Source organism: Dysidea avara, chromosome 14 (assembly GCF_963678975.1).
Source record: "Dysidea avara chromosome 14, odDysAvar1.4, whole genome shotgun sequence".
In the NCBI taxonomy this organism is placed as follows: Eukaryota; Metazoa; Porifera; class Demospongiae; order Dictyoceratida; family Dysideidae; genus Dysidea; species Dysidea avara.
In genome coordinates this window covers 12382185-12406851 of record NC_089285.1, presented here as the reverse complement: position 1 = coordinate 12406851, position 24667 = coordinate 12382185, and the positions used below count along the sequence as shown (strand labels likewise).

General features: G+C 39.3%; 1 long non-coding RNA gene and 1 pseudogene across 1 annotated transcript in view; one reads left to right on the top strand and one right to left on the bottom strand.

Annotated features, from left to right (window-relative positions):
* LOC136244173 (uncharacterized) overlaps nt 1-24667 on the bottom strand; it is a 62947-nt gene that overhangs the window by 20950 nt on the left and 17330 nt on the right. The gene's annotated exons all lie outside the window — the stretch shown is intronic.
* Nucleotides 20155-22040, top strand: LOC136244792 (52 kDa repressor of the inhibitor of the protein kinase-like; annotated as a pseudogene).

Sequence of the window (24667 nt, the reverse complement as noted above, 5' to 3'; positions counted from 1 at the left end):
GAGCCGAGTATAGCAGCCCAACTGCATGAGTCAAGGCCAATGAATCCTCAAATAATGACAAGCATGGAAATCCGCGACAAGTATAGCCGGGGAGTATAGCATCTAGAATTAATCAGCAGAAGTGAGTACATAATCATATCAACCTGAAAGAGCGAGCGAAGAGAGAGAGTGAAAATCATGATTTCATTGTGATTTCACGTGATTTCATAGTGATTTCAAGTGATTTCTTGGCAATTGTGTGATTTCTGATTTTGTTTACTGATTTTTGATTTCAGCAACTGATTTCTGATTTCAAAACTGATTTCAGCCGAGAGCGTACGTGATTTCAACAGGTGTCGGACCCCCCGTCGTGCTGTGCTTAACCCGGTTTGGCATGCCTCGATTGATTCGGGCATGAGGCTATTATGCTCCAAAAATTGAGCATTATGCTAATCACCTATTATGCTTTTGAGAATTGCCCATTATTCCCAAAATTATGCCACCATCATTGACTAATAATGCCAGTTTATTGCTGTATCACACCATTTTCATTGATGTTTAAGCTTCAAATAGTCTTGAATTCTTTAGCTGGATGCTGTATTAGAGTATTTCATTTCAATGCGACTGCTTTATTAGAGTAAATAATACTCAGTGACTGTTCTATTAGAGTTTCTGATATTGGACAGGGTTAACCTATGGAACCACATTGAGACTTCTTTTTTTTACAAAAAGTGGGGAATGTCCAGACCCAACTTCATGTCACTGAACTTAAGAACAGCATGTCTCATTTACACCCATCAAAAGCTCCACAAGAACACAGAATCTCATGTAAGTGACATTCTCTCTACTTATGTGCTTGCGTTAAGTAAAGAAACCTTCAAAACAACCAAATGGTGGTCCTTTTAAAGTACTAAACAGAGCTGAAAAAACATTTTATGGTGGATCTCAGTTATTTTGTTGCTTTAATTTTCTGGAACTAAAAACAGACACATGAATTCTCCCCTCCCTCACCACTCCCCTACACCTCAGTGACCATCCAATCTGACCACGTGCAACGAGTACAGAATTTTTAAAAATCATTCAATGATACTGTTTTACTAGAGGGGTAGTGGTATAGGGCACACATGTAGTCATGTGATCAATCAGAATGTTGCTGCTACAACATGTGTTTGGCTTTGATTTGTTGCAACTATTGCTAACTTAATTGCAACACTCTATTGGAATTATTTTAGTGCAGTATGACTGCTCTTTTAGAGTGTTGGATCTATATTGCAAAAGAAGCCCCCTGGTGGAAAATATGTGAAGTTACTGAGAATAGTTAGCCACTAAAATCTACAGATTACATGCATCTAGTCATTACTGTAGATGCTGCATTGTAAAATCAAGCTATAATTTAGTAAATACAAAATTATAGCATAGCTAGCCAGACATCACCTCTCAAGGTCACACAATTCAGTTACCTTTACAAAGTTGATATCCAGGGCTATGTTAGTGACACATGTGACAGTGTTAGTCTATTGACTGTGGTGAGCTAGTTGTCACCCTCAAAATCACTCTGTGTGTGAATAACTCTGATGGTAAACACTAGGACCACAGTCACTTGCTGAGTGTGGACAATGTGTATAAAGTAAAAGGTGTAGCCCATCCTTATAGGCAACCTCCAAGGTCAGTAGATGTAAGCAATATACTACACCCCCATGGGAATGACAAGGTGAGAAATTGAGGGGGTCATTGAGACTAAGAAATTGAAACAGACTAGTATCTAATGTAAACTTTAAGCAGTAATAAACAAGTATCTGATAATCAAGTGCTTGCAGTATAGCACCATTGAATAACATATTACTGACTACTCAATCATGGCAAAGAAGATATTTAGATACTAGAAATGAATGTTGGTGGTAAAGAATCAAACAACTCATCTAACAGTCGCTAAGTCATAATATTCTTCACACTTGGTTGAATTTCTTGACTTTCAGAGAATTGATCAGAAATCACATTTTGTCAACACCATCCAGCTCATACGTCAACATATTAATGTGGTGTATACACTTCTACTTCTGCACAAGTAGTTGCTTCCACTGGAATTAATCAAGGACCTCTATTCAAACTGGGATATGCTTTGTCCGAGTCACCCAGGACTGATTCGGATATAAAATTAGCTGGGTCTGACCCGGACTATCAAATGGATCATGTGTATAGTAACAACAATATGGAATTGATCATGCTTGACAATGATGTGTTACTAAAAGTTAGAGCAAATAACAATATTGTGCCCCTTATATTAAGCATTTTACAATAAATAAATTGATAAAAGAGACCTCCTGTCCAGATGAGAATTACTAAAGCACTGAAAATATTTTTGGATGGCATCCAACAAACACAAATTCTGATGAAGTAAATTCATTTGACGATTCCTGGGTTGCACAACAGGGAGTTTATTACACTATGCAGGATGGTGAGGATATATTAATTTAAAAAATTATCCAACACTACCACAGCATTTAAAAGCAGATATACAGAAGTTAGTACAAGCCAAAAAGTCGACATCTAGCAATATCTGCAAACATTACAGTAGAACCCAACTCAGATTGCTTGATAGATTTTGTGTCAGCAGGAAACAAGTTTGCTGTTGGACTTTGATGATTTTTAAACAATCGATACACTGTGTGAAGTTCTCCAAGCTGTGGCATTGCAACAGGTGGTGATAGAGGTAGCAGTTTCAAGCAGTGCATGGAGGTGTTAATTCACTGCGTCAAAGTTTGAAAAAACTTTCTGTTACTTGACCAGTCATGTGAACCAGTAAAAGTTTTGCCATTTACTGATGATGAGGTGCAGTATTTCATCAAGCTTAATGACATAAAATTTTATGCAAGTCAACAAAAACCTATAACCGGCAGTAATGCATATTTACTTTCACTAGCTGTTCCATTAAACAAAGAGAGCGATTTAATGAAGGCAGTGTGTAAAAAATGTCATACATTTTATAAGGAGAAATCTTATGACCATCCCGATGCTAAGCTTTTTGATGGCAATGGTGATAGTGACATTGTTTCTCAACTTTTAATAGAAAATATCTTGAAACTTCAAAGGGGGTAATTACACCCAGACCTCATTACTGAGGCCATACATTGCAGTCCCTTATATGGTTCTATAAAGGAGTATAACAGTTTTGTTGCACCTTCCTTCTCTGTACAAAACTACAAGAATACAGGTTAATTAATTACTGATGCCAGTCTGTATAAGGGGAAGTCAGTAGGTAGAGTCAGGGCCGCCCACAGGGGGGGGGGGGGGAACTGGGGCATTTTGCCCCGGACCCCAGCCTGAAAGGGGCCCCAGGAGGCCCCATGAAGGGCCCCCTGAATACCTGTTTAAAAGATCGATATACTCTAATAGAGCAGTCACAGTATTCTTCAGAGGAGCAGTGTAGCAAGCTTATAGATAAGGAGATATGGTTGGTGATGGGTAGTTATTGTCATTGCCAGCAGGTTGTGACCTTTTTTTTTTTTTTTTTTTTTTTTGGTCTTCACCTTACAACTTGGGTCAAGGGCCCCACTTTAACTCTTTGCCCTGGGCCCCTTAATTTCTCTGGGCGGCCCTGGGTAGAGTACACCAACAACTGCATGTTTCTCGATAGCTATTGGCAGGCTTGTCACAGCTACTTGGGCAGTCTCATATGCCGCCGACAATACTGAAATCTGTTTTGATGTTTGGCTACCAACTTTGGAAAGAGCTGCAGTGGACTGATAGTGATACGCTCATGTAGTTTGCTGGATATTTGCATGGTAGAGCTTTACTTGGGTGGAATTTGATGGGTCAGACTGAACGTGATACAAGTCAGCTATTCCTGGGTTGAGAACATGATTAGATTCCAGCAGTAAAACATCAGCTATAGACTTTAGACACATCATTCAAAAGGAATCTCTTGTGAAAGAGTGTACATTAAGTTAGATGGACCTGATGCATTATTGCTTTCTGAGAATGTGTGTTGTAAGTTAAATATTGTTACTTACCATCCTGATGTCCAATTAGTTCTTCCAGCTACAGATCAGAGTAAGTTGAAGAAGAACAAGAACAAGATTGCCAGGATGAGTCTTATCCAGACTGTTTGCTTACCTGCTGATAGCTCGGCTTTGGTTCATGTGGAAGTTAAGGAGTCAACAAACACTACTTACCTTATGTTGGAATTTGACCAGTCCTGGCATGACACACTTATAGTAAATGATTGTCTAATAAGGAATGGTGGAAGTGGTTGTGCACCTATTATTTTGTTTAACACTAGCTTGTGTACTCAGGTGATTGAGGAAGGTACGTAATTGGGGAAGGCTGCTAAAGTCAACCTGATTCATGCCAATGCAGATGAGATTTGTAGCCATTATTCTGAGGGGATTCATGTGTGATGAATGCTTGAACTTTTAAAAACTAAGAACATTCGCTGGAGGAAGCAAGAATTAAAGAAACAGGTAAATGTTCTTCTACATCTCAGGTGTTGTCTTTGGCAGAAATAGATTCACCTGAATTGTCATTATTAAATTTTTTTCCATAAGCCTACCATCACAGCCACTTCTTGGCCACCACCTTGGATTTCACATCATTTTTTGCCCTGGCTTTTTGAGGGCTGCACCTTTTCTCACAGCCTGGTTGTATGGTTGTATTATATATATGAATGATGGTGGCCATTACAACATAGTTATGTAGAAAAACCTTACTTTGGTATGTTACCACAATCTGTTCAATTCCAATGTAGGCATAGCTATGTTGTAATAGTTACCAACCTTGTTTCACTACTTTTTATCACTGAAGCCCTACCTCATTTTTTAAATTACACTAGTTTGTTAACTTCTTTTGTTATAACATAGCTACAATACACAAGTGTGGCTGTGACTGCTTTATTAGAGTATCTTGATATCACTGCTTGTCTCAAATGAGCTACGTAATAGAGCAAGAGTTGTGATTTACCATGTCTAGTTTTCTATGGCAAAACCACAACTGATTGTAGCTAAATCATTAAGGGGTGTGGCCATGGTGTGCTCTGATTGTTAAGTGCAAAGCGGTATGTTCTGATGGTTTAGAGGTGTGGTGGGACCAGTGATCATTTTATGCTATAGTGCACCAAGGCATTAACTTCCAAAACTAGCTAGTCATTGTAAAACCCACCTTTTATAACTTTATCAAAGTATTTTTGCACTACGTTAAGAAGTTTTAGGGTATGAACACAGACCAGTTATATTGCACGAATAAACCGCATTTATGCGGCGGTAACCGATTGCCAGTTTAAAAACTACAAAATTTTATTCAAAATAGCTGATTGTCAGAGCAAAAAATTTCGCAGATGTGCGATTTGTTTCCTTCATTGATGTTGTAATTGTTAGTGTTTCCCCTTCGAATTTTGCTTCTTAAGGATGCCCCCAAAGACAAGAAAGTGTAAGAAGAATGCTATGAACTAAGTTTGTGCCAGGGTGTGCCTTAAGACTCACGATTTTGGCAATAGTTCAACTTCTGCATTAGATTCAGATGTTTCTGGTGATGAAATTGAATGTACTTGCATCTCAGAACCAGAAAACATCGAGGAGCTTCTTAATCTGTCCCAGGAAGCAGCTGATACGGATGATGAAGGCCATGATCCATCGTTTAATTTGGATTCTAGTCTTAAATCTGATACCCTACAACAGATAGAAACATTTTGTGAAGAATGGGTGGCACAACTTTCAAGAGATGACAGGTACTCTTTAGAAGTATTTCTAGAGTTTCATTTATCTGTCACTGTGGGGAAAAGCACAACAGAAGCTGCAGAATTGGCAGGATTGATGATTGGAAGGTCCGATCGAACCATTTGTGACTGGAAGGCTAAATTTTATGAAAATGATGGGTCTGTTCCAGAGAGTGCACAAGGTCAGTATCAGCGGTCAGGGGTTCTGTGGCACAATGAAGACCTGAATAGAAAAGTCTGGTCTTCATTGTGCCACAGAACCCCTGACCGCTGATACTGACCTTGCGCACTCTCTGGAACAGACCCATCATGCCAGGAAAGATAACGTTTTGTACAGAGTCTGGAGAAAAAGGGTCTGGCCTCCCCAAAGATGGATACGGATTTGGAATATGAATACAAATATGGATATGTTTGAATATTGATATATGGATATGTTTTGTATTCTGGTGCAGCACCATCCCATTTACATCATATCGATGCTTTACAGACACGCGTTGACCATATGAGCTCCTCTAAATTTCCATCCTTATGCATTGAGGAATCTTTGGTGTGATTTGTCTGTACCAGATACAGATACTGCAGCAGGAATTTAGTAACGGTCTTAGATACTAAGATTTGTGATGACATAATTCCTTTGCATACTACTGCCTATTATCTAGACCCCTCCCTTAAAAGGGTTTTCATTTGTGAAGGATGCAGATGAGCGGCAAAGTAGGCAGCAGATATTGGAGATGTGTATATCTACCCAATAAAAAAGCTGTGATGTCAAAGCACTTGAAATGATGAGAAGGACAGAGAAACCTGCCAATAAACGGTCAAAATATAATCCACTTGCCGAGTTTAGAAATGAGGCTGCTGTACCAAGGAAAAAATCAAACAATCTAATGGCAGAAGTTAATGAACAACTTCGTTGCTACCACTCTATTACTGGCATCACTTTGACATGCTGTTCAGAGCATATTTGATCCATTGTGGTAGTGGAGATACAGTTTCCCTTTATTAAGCAGCTTTTAGTGATTCCAGCATCTAGTGCAGAACTTTAGTGGTGCTGGTAGGATTGTATTTAAGGATAGGAATAGACTAAAGGATGATGCAGTTGAGTCCTCAGTTGTGAGGCTGTCAGGAAAGTCTAGCTAGTTGATGAAGAAACAATAATTAATATTCACTGTTGCAATAGCATATTAAATGAACTTTTAACTACTGCCATTATTTTTAATTGACAAATGTCATCCATTTGCATAGAAACTAAATGGCTCTGTGTCTGTGACAAGAAGAATGCCAATTTACTAAATTTCTATGCTGATAATTCCCCCCAAACGACCTACCTAACCGTTTATTCCGAGTAAGACTAAAACAGCCCTTTGCTACGACAGCTTCTTCCACTCAATCTATATGCGAAAAATGTTTGGAGGCAAGTAGTGAGGTAGTGGTGATAGATGATACTACATGAGGTAGTGGTGATAGATGATCTAATCCAAAACAGCCAAGCTGTAAAAAAAGAGTGCGGCCCTGAGAAAGGCTATGGTGAAAAAAGATGTGAAATCCAAGGTGGCGGCCAAGAAATGGCTGTGATGGTAGGTTAATGGTAAAAATTTTAATAACGACAATTCAGGTGAATTTTGTGCCAAGACCAAGCGGCACCAAATTCACCTGAATTGTTGTTATTAAAATTTTTACCATTAACCTACCATCACAGCCATTTCTTGGCCGCCACCTTGGATTTCACATCTTTTTTCACCATAGCCTTTCTCAGGGCCGCACTCTTTTTTTACAGCTTGGCTGTTTTGGATTAGATTTCACTTCTTTTTGTATTTGTATACCCCAAAGCCGGCCTATGGCCAGCTTTAGGGCTTTTTAACCTGTCATTTTTTCTTTACTACAGGAAGAAAATATGAAGCAGGGTGATTTCTTTGTAGTTAACATCTCTGCAAGGTGATCCTTCTGGCTGATCTCTCTACCGGATGACTTGTTTGTAGCTGAACTCTCTACAGGGTGATTTGTTTGTAGTTGAACTCTCTACAAGGTAACTTCTTCTAGCTGATCTTTCTACAGGGTGATTTGTTTGTAGCTGAATTCTCTACAGGGTGATTTGTTTGCAGCTAAACTGCTAAAATGTAACTTCTTCTAGCTGAACTCTCTACGGGTGGCTTGTTTCTAGCTGATCTCTCTACAGGGTGACATGTTTCTAGCTGAACTCTCTACAGGGTGATTTGTTTGTAGCTGAACTCTCTACAAGGTAACTTCTTCCAGCTGATCTTTCTACAGGGTGATTTGTTTGTAGCTGAATTCTCTACAGGACAATTTGTTTGCAGTTGAACTCTGTACATGGTAGTTTCTTTGTAGCTGAACTCTCTACAATGTAACTTCTTCTAGCTGATCTCTCTACAGGGTGACTTGTTTCTAGCTGAACTCTCTACAGGGTGATTTGTTTGTAGTTGAACTCTCTACAAGGTAACTTCTTCTAGCTGATCTTTCTACAAGGTGATTTGTCTGTAGCTGAATTCTCTACAGGGAAATTTGTTTGCTGCTGAACTCTGTACATGGTAGTTTCTTTGTAGCTGAACTTTCTACAATGTAACTTCTTCTAGCTGAACTCTCTACAGGATGACTTGTTTGTAGCTGAACTCTCTACAGGGTGATTTGTTTGTAGCTGAACTCTCTACAAGGTAACTTCTTCTAGCTGATCTTTCTACAGGGTGATTTGTTTGTAGCTGAATTCTCTACATGGCAATTTGTTTGCAGTTGAACTCTGTACATGGTAGTTTCTTTGTAGCTGAACTCTCTACAATGTAACTTCTTCTAGCTGAACTCTCTACAGGGTGACTTGTTTCTAGCTGATCTCTCTACAATGTAACTTCTTCTAGCTGAACTCTCTACAGGGTGACTTGTTTGTAGCTGAACCCTGTACAGGGTGATTTGTTTGCAGCTGAACTCTCTACATGGTAGTTTCTTTGTAACCGAACTCTCTACAATGTAACTTCTTCTAGCTGAACTCTCTACAGGATGACTTGTTTCTAGCTGATCTCTGTACAGGGTGACTTGTTCCTAGCTGAACTCTCTACAGGTGATTTGTTTGTAGCTGAACTCTCTTACATGGTGGTTTCTTTGTAGCTGAACTCTCTACAAAGTGACTTCTTCTAGCTGATCTATCTACAGGATGACTTGTTTCTAACTGAACTCTCTACAGTGTGATCTGTTCATAGCGGAACTTTCTACTGGGTGATTTGTTTTCAGCTAAACTCTTTGCATGATTGTTTCTTTGTAACTGAACTCTCTACAAGGTAACTTCTTCTAGCTGATCTCTCTACAGGGCAATTTGTTTGTAGTTGAATTCTCTACAGGGTGATTTATTTGAGCTGAACTCTCTACATGATGGCTTCTTTGTAGCTGAACTCTCTATTAGGTACCTTCTTCTAGCTGATCTGACTACAGGGTGACTTGTTTGTAGCTGAATTCCCTACAGAATAACTTGCAATGTAATATAACTGAGTAAATTATACATGCAGCTGAATGCTTTATTAGAGTGACTGTTCTATTAGAGTATCTCGATCTCGCATTTGCTGCACGTAGTTGCCTTTCGAATCATAACTCAGTGATTTGTAATCCGATTCTTCTGTACTACTGCAAGAACTTACTATGATGATTATTCCAGCTACATACTGATTTTCAGCTCGTTGCTCTAAGCGGTTTGCCTGGTAGACACGAAAACTAATAGTTTTTTTTATTTATAAAAATCGATCGCATAATTTTGACACAGGTTGGATTTTGTGTCATATCTCCATGGTCTTTATCCCGATTCCTTGCAAACCACAAAAAGGCACTCCTACGATTGTTGCTCCATCTACATATCAATTTTCAACTGATTCTTCCAAGGCGTTTACCCTGTAGGCGTGACAGACCTTCGACCTTATTTTACGCAAATAATCGGTCATAACTCCGTGAATGTTCATCGGATTCCTACCAAAGTTGGTACGGAGATCCGCCTTAATGAGCCCTTTAAGTGTGCCAAATTTCAGCCCAATCCGAGCACGCATTCGTGTTTTATGGCGAATTTTGCGAAGTGTGCGAAATGAAGAAGATGAAGAAGAAGAAAAAAACGAAGAAATTAAAACGAAATTTGGTTCGCTCGTATCTCGGAAATGGCTGGAGCGATTTTCTTCAAATTTGGTATGTAGACTCCCCTAACTGGGCGGCACGTCTCTAGCAAATTTGGTTCCAATCGGATACGGAATCACAGAGCTACATAGGTGTGAAAATTGCGTTTTCTTTCTTCCTGTTAATATACTCACGGTGTGGCGCGCCGGCTTCTTGGGCCGCACGACACACTATCGTGTGTCTTGATACTACAGATGAGCAGGAAATGTTTGTAGAAATTTGTTCAAATTCCATGGAATGGATACGCATCGGAAGTTAAAAAAGGAAATTCTAACCAACAACCACTGTTTGAATGACCTACACCTAAGTGCAGTGCAGCATTTAATTAAAACTCAATTCAACCACATTGAAGGCTTAAGAAACACTCTTGTACTGCAGTCAGCTAATGTAGTTCCTATGCCAAAAGGCTCACTACAAGTGGTGCATGTAAACAACAACCACTGGATTGTGGCTTCAACTTTAGAGAGTGACGGCAAAGCTGATATTATTGTGTATGATTCACTTAATTCAAGAATAAGCCATTTTTACTAATTGGTAAACAGCAAGAATGATTATTTCACAATTGAAGTTAGACAAGTGAACACTCAATCAGGAACAACGGACTGTTTTCTGCTGCATATTGTACCAGCTTAGCAAATGGACAAGATCCTTCCACCATTTGTTATGATCAAGTGAAAATGAGGGATCACCTATTAAGATGTTTGGATACTAAACAAATGACTCTCTTTCCCATACTGAGAAATAAGAGACCAGCTTCAAAGTTTATAACCGTTAACATTTTTTGTACATGTTGCTGCCCAGATACAAGTGAAAAAATGTTCTGTTGCGATCGATGTGAGACTTGGTACCACATGGCTTGCATTGTTTGTAGATATGTGATACTCACTTTGATATATTGAATCTCATACTGTAATTAAAACAAGGTGTTGCATTACATGGTGTTATCTGTCAGCTGATGTACTCAATAGTTTGTCTTCTTTATTTTTAAATTTGCAAGCTTCATTTTGGGTTGCTTGCCTTGGCAATGCCTTAAGTGTTTCAAATTATGTAGTTTACCTATCTGCACAAAACAAAAGAATGGTTGAGGTTCATCACCAAACTACTCCAGTGAGGCAATTATCAGATTCTTTATCAATTAAATATTTCAAATCTTGCAATTTTCCGGGACAAGTAACCTCACTTAGCGCACCTGGTAGCCAGATACCCCCAATGGCTCCAACTTCAGTTCTGGCCCAAGACACCAAGATCAAATGTTTCATTGCAATGCACTGGTCAGCTTTATGGTACAGAAAAGACAATTCTGATGTCATGATGATGATGAACACTACACTGCGGCAATATATCGATACATGAGGAAATATGCTATATATGTCAAAGAAAACTATACTATGGTAAGCATTGATGACAAACACAGAATAAAAGAGGGTATCCACTATCCAGTGGCTGCTGCAGAGAGGGGAAGGAGTATTCTAGTTCAAGCTGGCACCACCTTTGAGGTAGGGGATCACGACTTTATGAAGTGCAGTATTGCTCAATCAATTGTGTTAGTGGTGGATACTACAAAATAGAGGAACCTTGGTATAGCGGTCAGGTGCATATCGGCTATCAAGATGCTGCATTTCAACTTTCTTAGCCTATACGACATGCTACTGAGTTAGTTTCCATACTTTCCTCCTCCGCTGATGATCAGAGAAGTGTCTTGGTTTTTGTATAGCGACAATGGACCTGATCATCGATTGACCTATGTCTTAGTTCTGTTGTCCTTGATTGCTTTGTTCCTGGCTTGCAACCTTGATTTTTCTTTGTGCTGCTTGAATTGCACCAGCACATTCATGGCGCAACCCAGTGGAATGAGTTATGTTCACCCTCAATCTTGGGTTACAGTGTGTTGGATTAATGCATGAAAAAGATGGAAGCTAACTATGAGGCTGAGGCTACAAAGTGCAACAGCTTAGCTACACTGCAGAATACAGCAAAAAGATAAATAAGCATTTTCCAAAATATACTCATCCAGATTTTGACAGCTGCTTATTTCCACCTGGTGACAACAAAGAATCATGTAGTAAAAGAAATATCAGGCATTTCTCTTTTGGGATCAAGAAAGTGTGCATTGAGTCCAACTTACTCAAAATCAGTGAATAAAGAATAAATACAATACTTGAATGCAAAGATTCAGCCACAGAAGAAAATTAAGTTAAAAGAATGGCTTACTAAAGTACGGAACCAAATCATAGCATAGACCAGAAACTAACAAAGACATTAAAGCACTTGTTGAAAACACTGACTATGAACTAAAAACTACATTATGGATACAGACAGATATATATACCACAACTGTGGTTGAGATCAAAAGTGCTGCGCTCAGTGTGCTGTGGTATATAACTGATATAGATATGCCACGCTTTGTGGCTATGCTTACCATATATGGTACATTCCCACTTACCAGATATGGTACACTCCGCAAAACCCTTATCTAAATGGTAAACAATTCTCTAATAACAAGCGCCTAAATCGACTATTCACCTGAGCACTGTGAACAAGGAGAAGGATTTTCGATGAGCTCTTGTCCCCTTCACTACATCTTCAACAGGTGCTGTTTCACTATAGATTGCTATCTATAATCATTTCATCTACTGGGGTGTAGAATATAACAGCTATAACACAATTACTTGGGATATGACAAATATATACGCACTTGTGCCCTGCAGGGTGTTTTTGCGTATATTTTTGTCATATCCCTCAAAACTGTGTTATAACTATAAAAATATATATTCTATGTACTGATTGCATTAATAATATGAAAAAAATGCTGGAATTCCCTTTTCCATAGCAGTGTAATAATGTAAAAGTTGTGTATGAAGGTAAGCTACAGAACGGTGGTGAAGTGCATTGTGCAAAGGCTGTGTTTCCTGAAGGTAATACTCAAGAAGTGGCTGTAAAATTTACTAAAAGGTATTATGCTGAAGCACATAGGTTGCCAAACAACGAGATTGGTACCCTTCAAAATCACCCAAAAAGCAGTTTCGCCTCCAGTTTAGCCAGTTTTGTTTATTGAAGATGGCCACTCATCTCATATATCTATTTCTGTGATTGAAAAAACTTGACAATGTATATAACATTTACGTATTTTGTCTCCCACAAACACCTACCACACATTTGTTACAACCTTTATATGTGGGTGTGTTTAAGAGTTTCAAAGAGAATTTTCATAAGGCTTGTCATCAATTGTGTAAAGGGGGTGGAGTTCAACTTGTAACTGATCAAGATATCACTGATCTGTTTGCAGAGACATTGCCTGTCACTGTTAGCCCTCTTTATCTCATGAGTGCAAATAAACACGAAGTTAATTGGTGCTGTCAAACATCACATGATAAATTATGTTACATGACCTGATACTACTGGTGCTATCAAACAAAAGTTCTCAGTAAACCTACCAGTTCTTCGCTAATTAGATGGTTACATGATAAATACCACTATTTTGCTACAGACGCTCCATAAACTTATGATTGCCATTGCTAGTGAACCATCATCGCACAATAACGAGGGTTGGTGCTATCAAACATCTAAATATGGGATAGTGCTATCAAACATCACGCTTTACAAATCCTGATGCTACTGGTACTATCAAACACTCCAAATATGAGTTGGTGCTTTCAAACATCACACGATGAATAATTACTGATCACGAAACTCTCAAGTATGAGTTAGAGCAATCAAATAAACGATGCAATGGATCATTGAGACTTCTGGTATTCTTCATCAATACTAAACAAAAATGGGTGCATATAATCGTAAACTTATAAGTGCCCCCGGAAAAAAAATGCTAGAAGACACTGAGACTTGAGTGAAAGGAGAATGGAAGGTGCTACTGTTGAATGCTCCTGTGAAAGTCAAGAAGACAGATGTAGACAAAGGCATAGGGAACTGTACAGACATAGGTGCAACAAAGAAATTTACAATTGAAATGAGCAAGAGTAGCCAGACAGAGAGAATACTACAGACAGAGAAGAACTAATCTGAACAACATGATAGTTTATTACTACAAAGAAGAGAAAGGCGTCGTAAACAGTTTCAAGAATGCCTACATGAAGATGTGCAACACAATGTAAGTACTTCATCTAAACCACTGTATAACAACCAATTGCTTGTATCAGCAAATCATGTGACTATGCTCTTCTCAACAAATGAGACCACTTTAATGCAATCCAATTCAACATCCGGTGATTGGCCTTATCCATCAGCAGGTAATTTTCCTTGTCTGTCACCAACACTATTGAATCCTTTGTCACCAAATATTCTGTAGCCATCAAAAGGTAAAATGTTGATGAACTTTAGCTTTAATTTTCTGGACTTAAAACAGACACAAGAAGTCTCCACTCCCTCATCACCCCCTATACCTCAGTGACCATCCAATCTGGCCACATCCAAAGGGTGCAGAATTTTTTTAAAATCATTCACCAGTACTGTTTTACTAGAGGTGGTAGTGATATAGGGCACACATATAGTCATGTGACCAATCAGAATCTTCCTGAACTATTAACTTTAACTCTAATCAATGCTGCTGCTGTAACAAGTGTTTAGCTATGACTTGTTGTAACTATTATTGTGAATAATATCATCATAACTTGCAATACTCTATTGGAATTTTAATGCAGTATGACTGCTCTATTAGAGTGTTTTGATTGGAAGGATCCAGCAATGCTGCAAAGAAGCCCCCTGGTGGAAAATGTGAAGTTGCTGAAAACAGTTAGCCACTAAAATCTACAGATTACATACACCTAATCATTACTGTAGATGCTGCATCGTAAAATCAAGCTATAATTTAGTTAATACAAAATTCTAGCATGGCTAGCTAGATATCAACTCTCAAGGTCACACAATTCAGTGAACTTTACAAGAGTTGATACCCAGGACTATGTTAGTGACACATGTGACAGCGTTAGTCTAGACTGTGGTGGGCTAGTTGTCACCCTTAAAATCACTGTGTGTGTGAATGACTCTGATGGTAAACACTAGGACCACAATCACTTGTTGAGTGTAGACAACGTGTAAGAAGTAAAAGGGATGTTGGTGGTGAAGATATAAATCAAACAACTCATCTAATAGTCGCTAAGTCATATTCTCACACTTGGTTGAATTTCTTGACTTTCAGAGAAATGGTCAGAAATCACTATTAAAGGAGTATGATCATATCATCAAGGATCAGATTTCCAAGGGCATTGTCGAGAGAATTCCAGAATCAAACCTAATTGATGACAACCTCATACACTACTTACCTCATCACTTGCTGAGTGTAGACAACGTGTAAGAAGTAAAAGGGATGTTGGTGGTGAAGATATAAATCAAACAACTCATCTAATAGTCGCTAAGTCATATTCTCACACTTGGTTGAATTTCTTGACTTTCAGAGAAATGGTCAGAAATCACTATTAAAGGAGTATGATCATATCATCAAGGATCAGATTTCCAAGGGCATTGTCGAGAGAATTCCAGAATCAAACCAAATTGATGACAACCTCATACACTACTTACCTCATCACGCTGTCATCCGCCGGGAGCGATCAACTACTAAGCTACGAATTGTGTATGCTGGATCAGCCAAATCAAATGAACGAGAGGCTTCATTGAATGACTGTTTTCAAACCGGGCCAAATTATATACCCAAGCTATTTGACATATTAATCAAATTTCGCTCATATTCAGTTGCTCTCACAGCAGATATTGAGAAAGCCTTCCTAATGGTTAGTATCAACCAATCAGATCGTGATGTTGTTCGCTTCTTGTGGTTTGAAGATCCTAATCATTTCAGCTAATCAGCTAATCATTTCTCTTTCAGCTAATCGTTTCTCACGGGTGTGTCGCAGCAGGCTAATTAATGTTTCTCAACAGAAGAACTCACAAGTGAACATGAGGAACAGTTTGACAGCTGGTCGAAAGGTAGAGAAGATTGAACAAAGTGAGAATGTGCCAAACCTCTCTTCAGAAGATTCACAGGACCTCTTCATTGATCCCTTGCAAGTTGACGGACTGAACAAATCACAATCCTGGTTTGCTAACATAAGCACAAGTGGGGGTCAGTTGTATTGCAAACTTGACACTGGAGCAGAGGTCAGTGTTCTGCCTGCTAAGCTATATGAAAAGCTGCAGCCAAAGCCATCACTCAAACAAACTAGCATGAAGTTAACAGCATATGGAGGCACATCAATTCAACCGATCAGTTCTTGCCAACTGACCTGCACTGCCCCAGGTTCCGCTAATTCCAAAACCATAGAGTTTTACATCACACCTGTTGATGCCCAACCAATACTAGGACTCACTGGCTGTGTGGAACTAGGTTTAATCAAGCATGTGTCCCATCCAAGAATCACCACTGACAAAGCAAATATTGCTGGAGAAGTATCCCACTGTGTTTACTGGACTTGGTCAGCTGGGAACTTACCACATCACTTTACATGATAACCACCAACCAGTAATCACCAACCAGTAATCAACCCCCTCAGACGAATTCCTCACTCACTTAAAGTCAAATTACAGCAAGCACTGGAGCGAAATGTATGTACAGGAGTTCTAAAGAAAGTAGACCTGCCAACAGACTGGGTTAGCAATTTGGTTGTGGTAAAGAAGGATGGGTCTCTACAATTATGTCTGGATCCCAAAGACCTCAACAAAGCCATTGAAAGCAAGCACTACAAAATCCCTACCATGGAAGAGATTGCTGCTGAATTTGCTGGAAAGACTGTGTTTTCTACCCTTGATTTAAAGGATGGCTACTGGCAGATTCAACTTGATGATGATAGCTCACTACTGTGTACTTTCAACACCCCATTTGGCCGATACCGCTTTACCAGGATGTCATTCGGCATCAAATCTGTGAGTGAAGTTTTTCAGAAAAGGAATGAAGCATTTTCAGGAATTCCAGGAATCCACATAGTGGCAGATGACATCATAATTGCAGCGTCAAGTATCAAGGAGCATGATCAGATTTTAACCCAAGTGATGCAGAGAGCCAAGGATCGCAACATAGTGTTCAACCTGAACAAGCTACAGCTACGTGTCAGTGAGGTGAAATACCATAGTTACCCCAGATGGCACAAAGCCAGATCCCACTAAGGTGCAGGCAATTGTTGAGATGGCTCCACTGACTGACAAGCCAGGCATCCGACGCTTGCTCAGCATGATAAATTTTCTTGCAGCTCATATCCCTAACATGTCCACTATTACTGCCCCCCTCAGATGTCTACTGAAATCTGATGTGCTATTCGAATGGGGAGCTGAGCAAACCACAGCACTGACAAAAGTTAAAGAAATTTTATCCTCTACCCCAGTCTTATACTACTTTGACCCTACAGCTGTTAGCACTATACAAGCTGATGCTAGCCAGTCTGGACTGGGAGCTTGCCTACTTCAAAGGGGAAAGCCCATCGCATATGCCTCAAGGAGTCTCTCACCTGCTGAGTGCAATTATGCACAAATTGAGAAAGAGCTGTTAGCTGTGGTCTTCGCCTGCAATAAAATTCATCAATATGTCTATGGTTTTCGTACTAAAGTTCAGAGTGATCACAAGCCTCTTGAAGCAATAATGTTAAAGCCACTGCACAAGGTGTCTCCACGACTACAGCGTATGCTTCTCAAATTACAAAAGTACAACCTTCACCTTTACTATACTAAAGGCAAGGAACTTAATGTTGCAGACACCTTATCCCGTGCTTATTTACATGTACCCTCTACAGACAATGATGAGGATGATCTAGAATTTGCTGTACACTCTTTAGTTCGGGATCTTCCAGTGTCTGACTCTAGACTGTCTGAGCTCCAGTCCGCCACAACAAGTGATGTACAGATGCAGCAGCTCCACCAATACATCACCATTGGCTGGCCAGCTAACATCAGCAGTGTACCCTTATCACTTCGTGCATTCTGGAACCTTCGAAATGACCTACATATTGCTGAAAACCTCATTCTCCTGAACAACCGTATAGTCATTCCAGTGGCCATGAGACCACATGTCCTAAGATGTATCCATCAAGGGCACATGGGTATTGAGAAGTCCAAATCCTGTGCCAGACCCTGTGTGTATTGGCCAGCCATGTACAGTGACATAGAACGTGAGGTGAAGCAGTGTGCTGTGTGTAATCAATACTCTAATGCAAATCAAAAAGAACCTTTGTTGCCACACCCAATTCCTGCATATCCATGGGAGAAAGTTTAAATTGACTTTTTTGCTCTTGATGGAAAAGACTTCCTACTCATTGTAGACTACTACTCCAAGTATCCAGAAGTGATACAGATGAGAAGCAAGACAGCTCAGGCAACTGTTGCAAAGCTGAAAATGGTTTTTGCACGGCATGGAATACCACAAACAGTGATAGCTGACAACATGCCATTTGACAGCAGAGACTTCAGAGCATTTGCCAAGTCATGGAAGTTCCAGATCATCACATCTAGTCCAGCTTACCCACAATCCAATAGTCTTGTTGAGCGCAATGTGCAGACAATTAAACACTTGTTTACGAAGGCTCAAGATGAGGGCAAAGATGTGGAGATAGTGTTACTGGAATTTAGAAATACCCCTATCACAGGACTGGATGAGTCACCAGCTCAACTCTTAATGAGTAGACATCTTCAATCACACATGCTGACAATCCGTACCATGCTCCAACCTACTATCAATGAAGGAATAAGAGAGAAGCTTGCACAATGTCAACAGAAGCAGAAATGTCAGTATGACAAAGGAGCAAAGCCACTACCTGACCTAGAGCCTGGTGACAGCGTGAGGTACCAAGTTGACAGATCCTGGAAGACTGCTACAGTAATCAAAAAGCATGACAGCCCGTGTTCATACTACATTCGAACTCATCAAGGAACTGTCATTAGAAGAAACAGATATCATTTGAAACAAACAAATGAAACTGTCAGCACACCTGACAACATCATCGATGATGAATATAGTACTGACAATCAACCACCATCAGAAATGCTTCCACTGCCAGAACCACCACAACCAGATCAGGCCCGTAGCCAAGGGGGGTTCGGTAGGTTCGGACGAACCGCCCTCTTGGGAAAAAGGTCCACAATTTCAGTAAAAAGGTCCACAATTCCAAGTCCATATAAGTCTACAGCAAACTGGAATCAATTCCTTAAAGTCCACGTACTTAATCCCCAAATCGCTAAAGCTGATAACAATCGATTGTGGTTTTACATTATACACGTGATTTAGCACCTTATGTAAACAACAGTGATGGGACGCGCGAAACAGAAAGAGCGTGAGAGGAAGCGGTCAGCTTCTTCCTGTCAGCGACTAGATAAACTTTTTGCGAAGAAGAGCAAGGTATTTGAAGAAGAGGTGATTGCAATTGATAGTAATTCTGACGACGATTCCGCTGAAGATGTTTTGACCAGCTCTACTCCCTCCTTACCTTCTGGTAATATAGCTAGCTAGCTATATAGCTAGCTTGCTATAGTGAATAGATAGTAGATAAACATTCTAATTCTCGTAAATGCAAGTATTAAATTACCCGGTTTTGAGTGTAAAATGATTCTACTGTGCTCATGCAAACGTGGCGTGGCTTGTGCCTGTCAGTTATCTACTATACAACAGACTGTCAGTTACTGATTACTCCAGGATGCTGTAATTCAATGCACAACATATAAACAATAGATTGTGCTAATAATTTTAATTGTCATTAAATTATCAACTCAGTATACCATGTATAGTAGAAATACAGTGTAATGTATAGTATGAGTACGTAATACGTAGTATGAAACTGATGGCTCACAATAAATCATTCTTCTAATCTATTATAGGAACGGAAGTCATTTTAAATCCGGTTGAAGATATTACCAGTAGCCATACTCCACCATCACTACTTACCCCTGCATCATCATCAGCTTCTGAGTCTCAAATGGTGAAAGCAACTGATGTGCCACAACCTAGCAAAACACCAAGCCTTGTCCAAATGGACATTGGCATAATCTATTCTAAGGCTACGTCACCTGCTGATTTTTCTGCTGCAGTGCACTCGCTGACGGTGGCTGAAAAGTATGAATTGCTTACAAACCATAAAATTCAACACAAGGACCATGCATTTCCAACACAGCATGTTGGTGGTTGCAATCGCAGTTTCAAACCTGCATGGCTTTCACTGCATCCTTGGATGGTGTACAGTGAGCAGGTTGATGGAGTATTCTGCATCATATGTGCCATTTTCTGCACTGATTTGTCCAAAGGAAGCTTTGTTAACAAGCCATTCCATGTGTGGAACAAAAAAAGTGAAAAGGCTAAGGAGCATTAAAATTCTTTGTATCATCAAAAGTGCATGGAACTGGCTGATAGCTTTAAATATAATGTTGAGCATCCGGATGTCTCCATCACATCTCAGGTAGATGCTCGCAAAGCTGCAAATATCGAATGCAACCGTAGCATTCTGAAATCTTTGGCTAGCGCTGTGCTGTTTTGTGGCAAACAGTGCATAGCCTTGCGAGGAGATGCAGAGAAACCTGAAACACCAGGTAATCCAGGAAATTTTCTTGCTCTACTAAAATTGCTAGCTACAAATGATGATATATTAAGGAAACATCTGGAAACTCCTGCAATGAGAAATGCAACATACATCTCTCCTCAAAGTCAGAATGATTTGATTGAGGTTATAGGTGAGCAAATATTCCAAGGCATAGTAGATGATGTCAATGCATCTCCATTTTATGCTATTCTGGCAGATGAGGTAACATCCCACAATGTGGAGTACCTAGCTTTATGTGTCAGATTTTTTGATCATAAGCAGAATACAATCAGGGAAGAATTTTTGGCATTTCTGCCCTTAGTAAGAATAACAGGTGAGGCAATTTCTGCAGTCATATTAGGCTTCTTAAGTAAGAACCAAATTCCAGCATCAAACATGCGTGGTCAGGGGTATGATGGTGCTAGCAACATGGCTTCAGATTCGGTAGGTGTCCAAGCACGTATTAAGCAGGCAGCCCCATTAGCTACGTATGTACATTGTAATGGCCATTGTCTTAATTTAGTTATCAGCAAAAGTTGTAAATTACCACAAGTACGCAATGTTCTTGATCGGATGCAAAGCTGCAGTAAGTTTTTTCTGTACAGTCCAAAGCGAATGGGTGTTTTAGAACTCATTATAAGGCAAAATGTGGTTGATGAGACAAGAAGAAAACCCTTGTTGGATGTTTGCAGGACCAGATGGGCAGAACGGCAGAGTGCTTATCAACACTTCTATCAGGCATATGTGTTCATTACTGAGGCTTTGGAGCTGATCGGCTACAAACGGCACATGGAAAAGTATGGCACCACCTATTCAGATTGGGGTACAACAAGCCGTAGTGATGCACAACAACTGCTAGCAGGAATCATCAGCTTTGAATTTATTGTAATCTTTCTTACAACTTACCAATATCTCTCACACTTAGCTGGTATCACAGTAAAGCTACAGAAACGTACACTTGATATTATTGAAGTTCATGAAGAAATTACAGAGATTACCAAAACTTACAGCCTTGAGTGGAAAAATGTTGACTCTGGGTTTGCTAAGATATTTGAACACAGCAAAAGAGTTGCAGAAAAAGTAGATTGCACCATTCAAATGCCACGCATTGCCTCTAGGCAGAAGCATCGTAGCAATGCTGCAGCAGATAATCCTTGTGAATACTTTCAAAGGAATGTAGCAATACCACTGCTGGACCACATAATTTCTTTCTTGGACCAGCAGTTCTGTGATTCATCTGTTACTGCTATTATGCTGTTAGGGCTTGTGCCATCTATTCTTTGCAGAAAGAATATTAACCTTGAAACAGCTGTTTCCAAATACAGTGCAGATCTTCCATCCCCAGAACTATTCCAAATGGAACTTAAGCGTTGGAAAAATCGCTATACTGGTAAGAAAACCAGAGAAAGACCATCATCAGCTGGAGAAGCACTAAAGGAGTGTGACAAGGATATGTTTCCCAACATATTTGTACTTTTACAGATTGCTTGTACCATTCCAGTAACATCCTGCGAATGTGAGAGGAGTGCAAGTGGATTGAGGCGTTTAAATAATTTTCTAAGGGCATCAATGGGAAAGATCGGCTCTCCCATTTGGCATTAATGCATATACACTATGACACTCCAATAGATCTTGACAGTGTAGTAGATACTTTTGCCACACAACATCCACGTAGACTCGAGCTGGATTCACTGCCCTGAAATTCACATAATTATTATTATGATTTGGCACTTGTAACATTTTTTAAAACTATTTACAGTTTAATAGCGATAACAATTAACACTTTTATAGTGTACAAATTCTTTATCATGATAATATTATGTGTATAACTACATAGTCCCTTGTTGCAATGCATATGGTACAGTATTGACACATCAGTAAAAATCGTGCTATTTTAGTGGCTGAAATGTCACCAAATTCAGTCTTTTAGCATGTATTCCTTAAAAAATTTCCTGGGGGGGCATGCCCCCAGACCCCCCTAGTTTTAGCATGCTTCGCATGCTGGGTGTGCTTTGCACACCATATCACACCATATGCATAATTATGGTGCAGAATTAGTAAATAATTGTGCTATTTTAGTGGCTCAAATTCAGTCTTTCAGCATGAATTTTTTTTTAATTTCCTGGGGGAGCATGCCCCCAGACCCCACTAGTTTTGTGTGCTTCGCACACCCTCAGCGTCACACTAAAAGGTCCACTTTTTCTTCAAAAGAACCTACCAACCTAAAGGTCTGCCTACGGCCCTGCAGATGAGAGGCAGTCCAGGTATGGCAGGGTCATCAGGCCACCTGCAAGGTACCAAAATGATTGACTTAATTTACTGTTTAGTTACGTGCATACACTCACTTGATTTAGCACAACTGATTTTGTAACATGCATACAATGCACTATTGTTTTCTGTAATTTGTTTAGCCCAGAAAGGAGGATGTAACATAATGTAGCTACCACTCACGTGCAATACTATTGTTACTATTTTTGTTGTATCCATATATAGCAATTGCATGCCATGTGTTGCAATTGTGTGTGTGTTGATTATCAATTAGAGAAATCGTTACATACAGAGTTTGCCTTTTTGCACACATTGTCCTGTTTAGCTTGTATTTCCTGTTTAGCTTGTATTTTCAAAAATTTTCCTGGTGGCATACCCCAAGCGGACTACACAAAAGGTCCACCTTTTTGGCATCTAAAGAACCTACCCAGATAAAGTCTGGCTACGGCCCTGTGTTGGGCATTACCATATTGAATTTGTTTGGTTAATAATCAATACATTAGTATTGAAAGGGACACGCCCCAAAAGTACATAAAATGCTTAAAATGGTATAACAGTGATTTTCGTGCATTTTCGAAGTGCCCACAACATTATGTAGTGGTACCCACAAAAAACGGTCTGCTAATTACTCACATACCTCTAAGGAATACTCCACCTTATTTTCAAAAGACTGTAGCTGCAGCAGATACGTGGGCCAAACACAGTTTCTGAACCCCATCTGTCATTTTGCCCAATGCATAATGTATTGTGGGATTCATCTGTTACCAAGACTATGGGAATTCACCTTAAACTAATTAGTCTAAACAAAAAAACGGTCTGGAACATTGTGTACATGAATAATACTTCAGTAATTTATGGGAATTGTACGAAGAGTTGTTGCCCTCAAGCGGGCCATTCAGTTTAAAGACAAAAGTTAAGGAGAGCCACTTCAAGAAAGTGCCACGTGAGTAACTTAGTTTAGAATAGCCTTGTTCTAGTTTCTGTAGGCCTAAATAAACAGACACCATGTTTCCTAAGCCAACGTTTCTCATACGCTTTTGAACTTACCATATGCAGAATTCTGCTAAAATCAGTAAATTTTATTAGGTTCGTAATCCCAACGGCTAATTTCAATATGCTATTCAGTGGACTGGACTACTGGACTGAAACACTGGACTGTACTATGAACATGCAGTAAGAATACTGCTGCTTGTTAAAAAAAAGAAAGTGAGGGAGAGCAGGACACTTTCAGGCAAAATCACTGTGTATCTTAGTATACTTTTAGTGATGATAGAGAACTGTTGATAGGTGTGAGTGCGGGATTAAGGTGACTGCTCTATTAGAGTAACTGTTCTTAGTATATTAGGCCAACATAATAAGATTCCTTGTTTCCCGTCACCTTGAAACCAATCAACTAGTGAGGGCGGGCGGTTATTATTATTAATAACTAAAATTTTATTATTTTGTACTTTTAATTAACAACTACTGTCAAACCTTAGAAAATGATACTTACAAAAAACTGCGGTAAAACACAAGTTAGTGTATCTACAATACAATACACTGAAAAATCCTACACTGAAAAATCCATCTGATCATTTCAACATCCAGACCTTCATCAAATTCTGTCATCATTCTACTAGGTCTTCTTCCAGTAACAAACTTGAACATGTTTTTACGTCATCTAATCAACAAAGAAACTTCTACTTCAACAGACTTCCTCGAACCTTCAACAGCTTACCAGTAATTGACCTAGCTCAACCCTTTGTTACCATTAAATTTCAACTAACTAAAATCCTATGGCAGCATTTTATAAGAAACTTCGATCCAGACAACCAGCATAGTTTCCATTTTACATGTCCTTGTAGCATCTGCTCCAAACATCCCAAGCCACCTAACTTTGATACATTTAGCAGCTAATTGTAATTATATAAGTAATGATAAGTACTTAATTTAAATTATGGGATCTGGTACTTACCAGATTACCTTTAGTGCAATTGTATACAAACTCACTTTTATTGTTGTACAACCATGTACACCTGTAACATTGCACTATAAAGCTAATAATTGAATTGAATAAGTA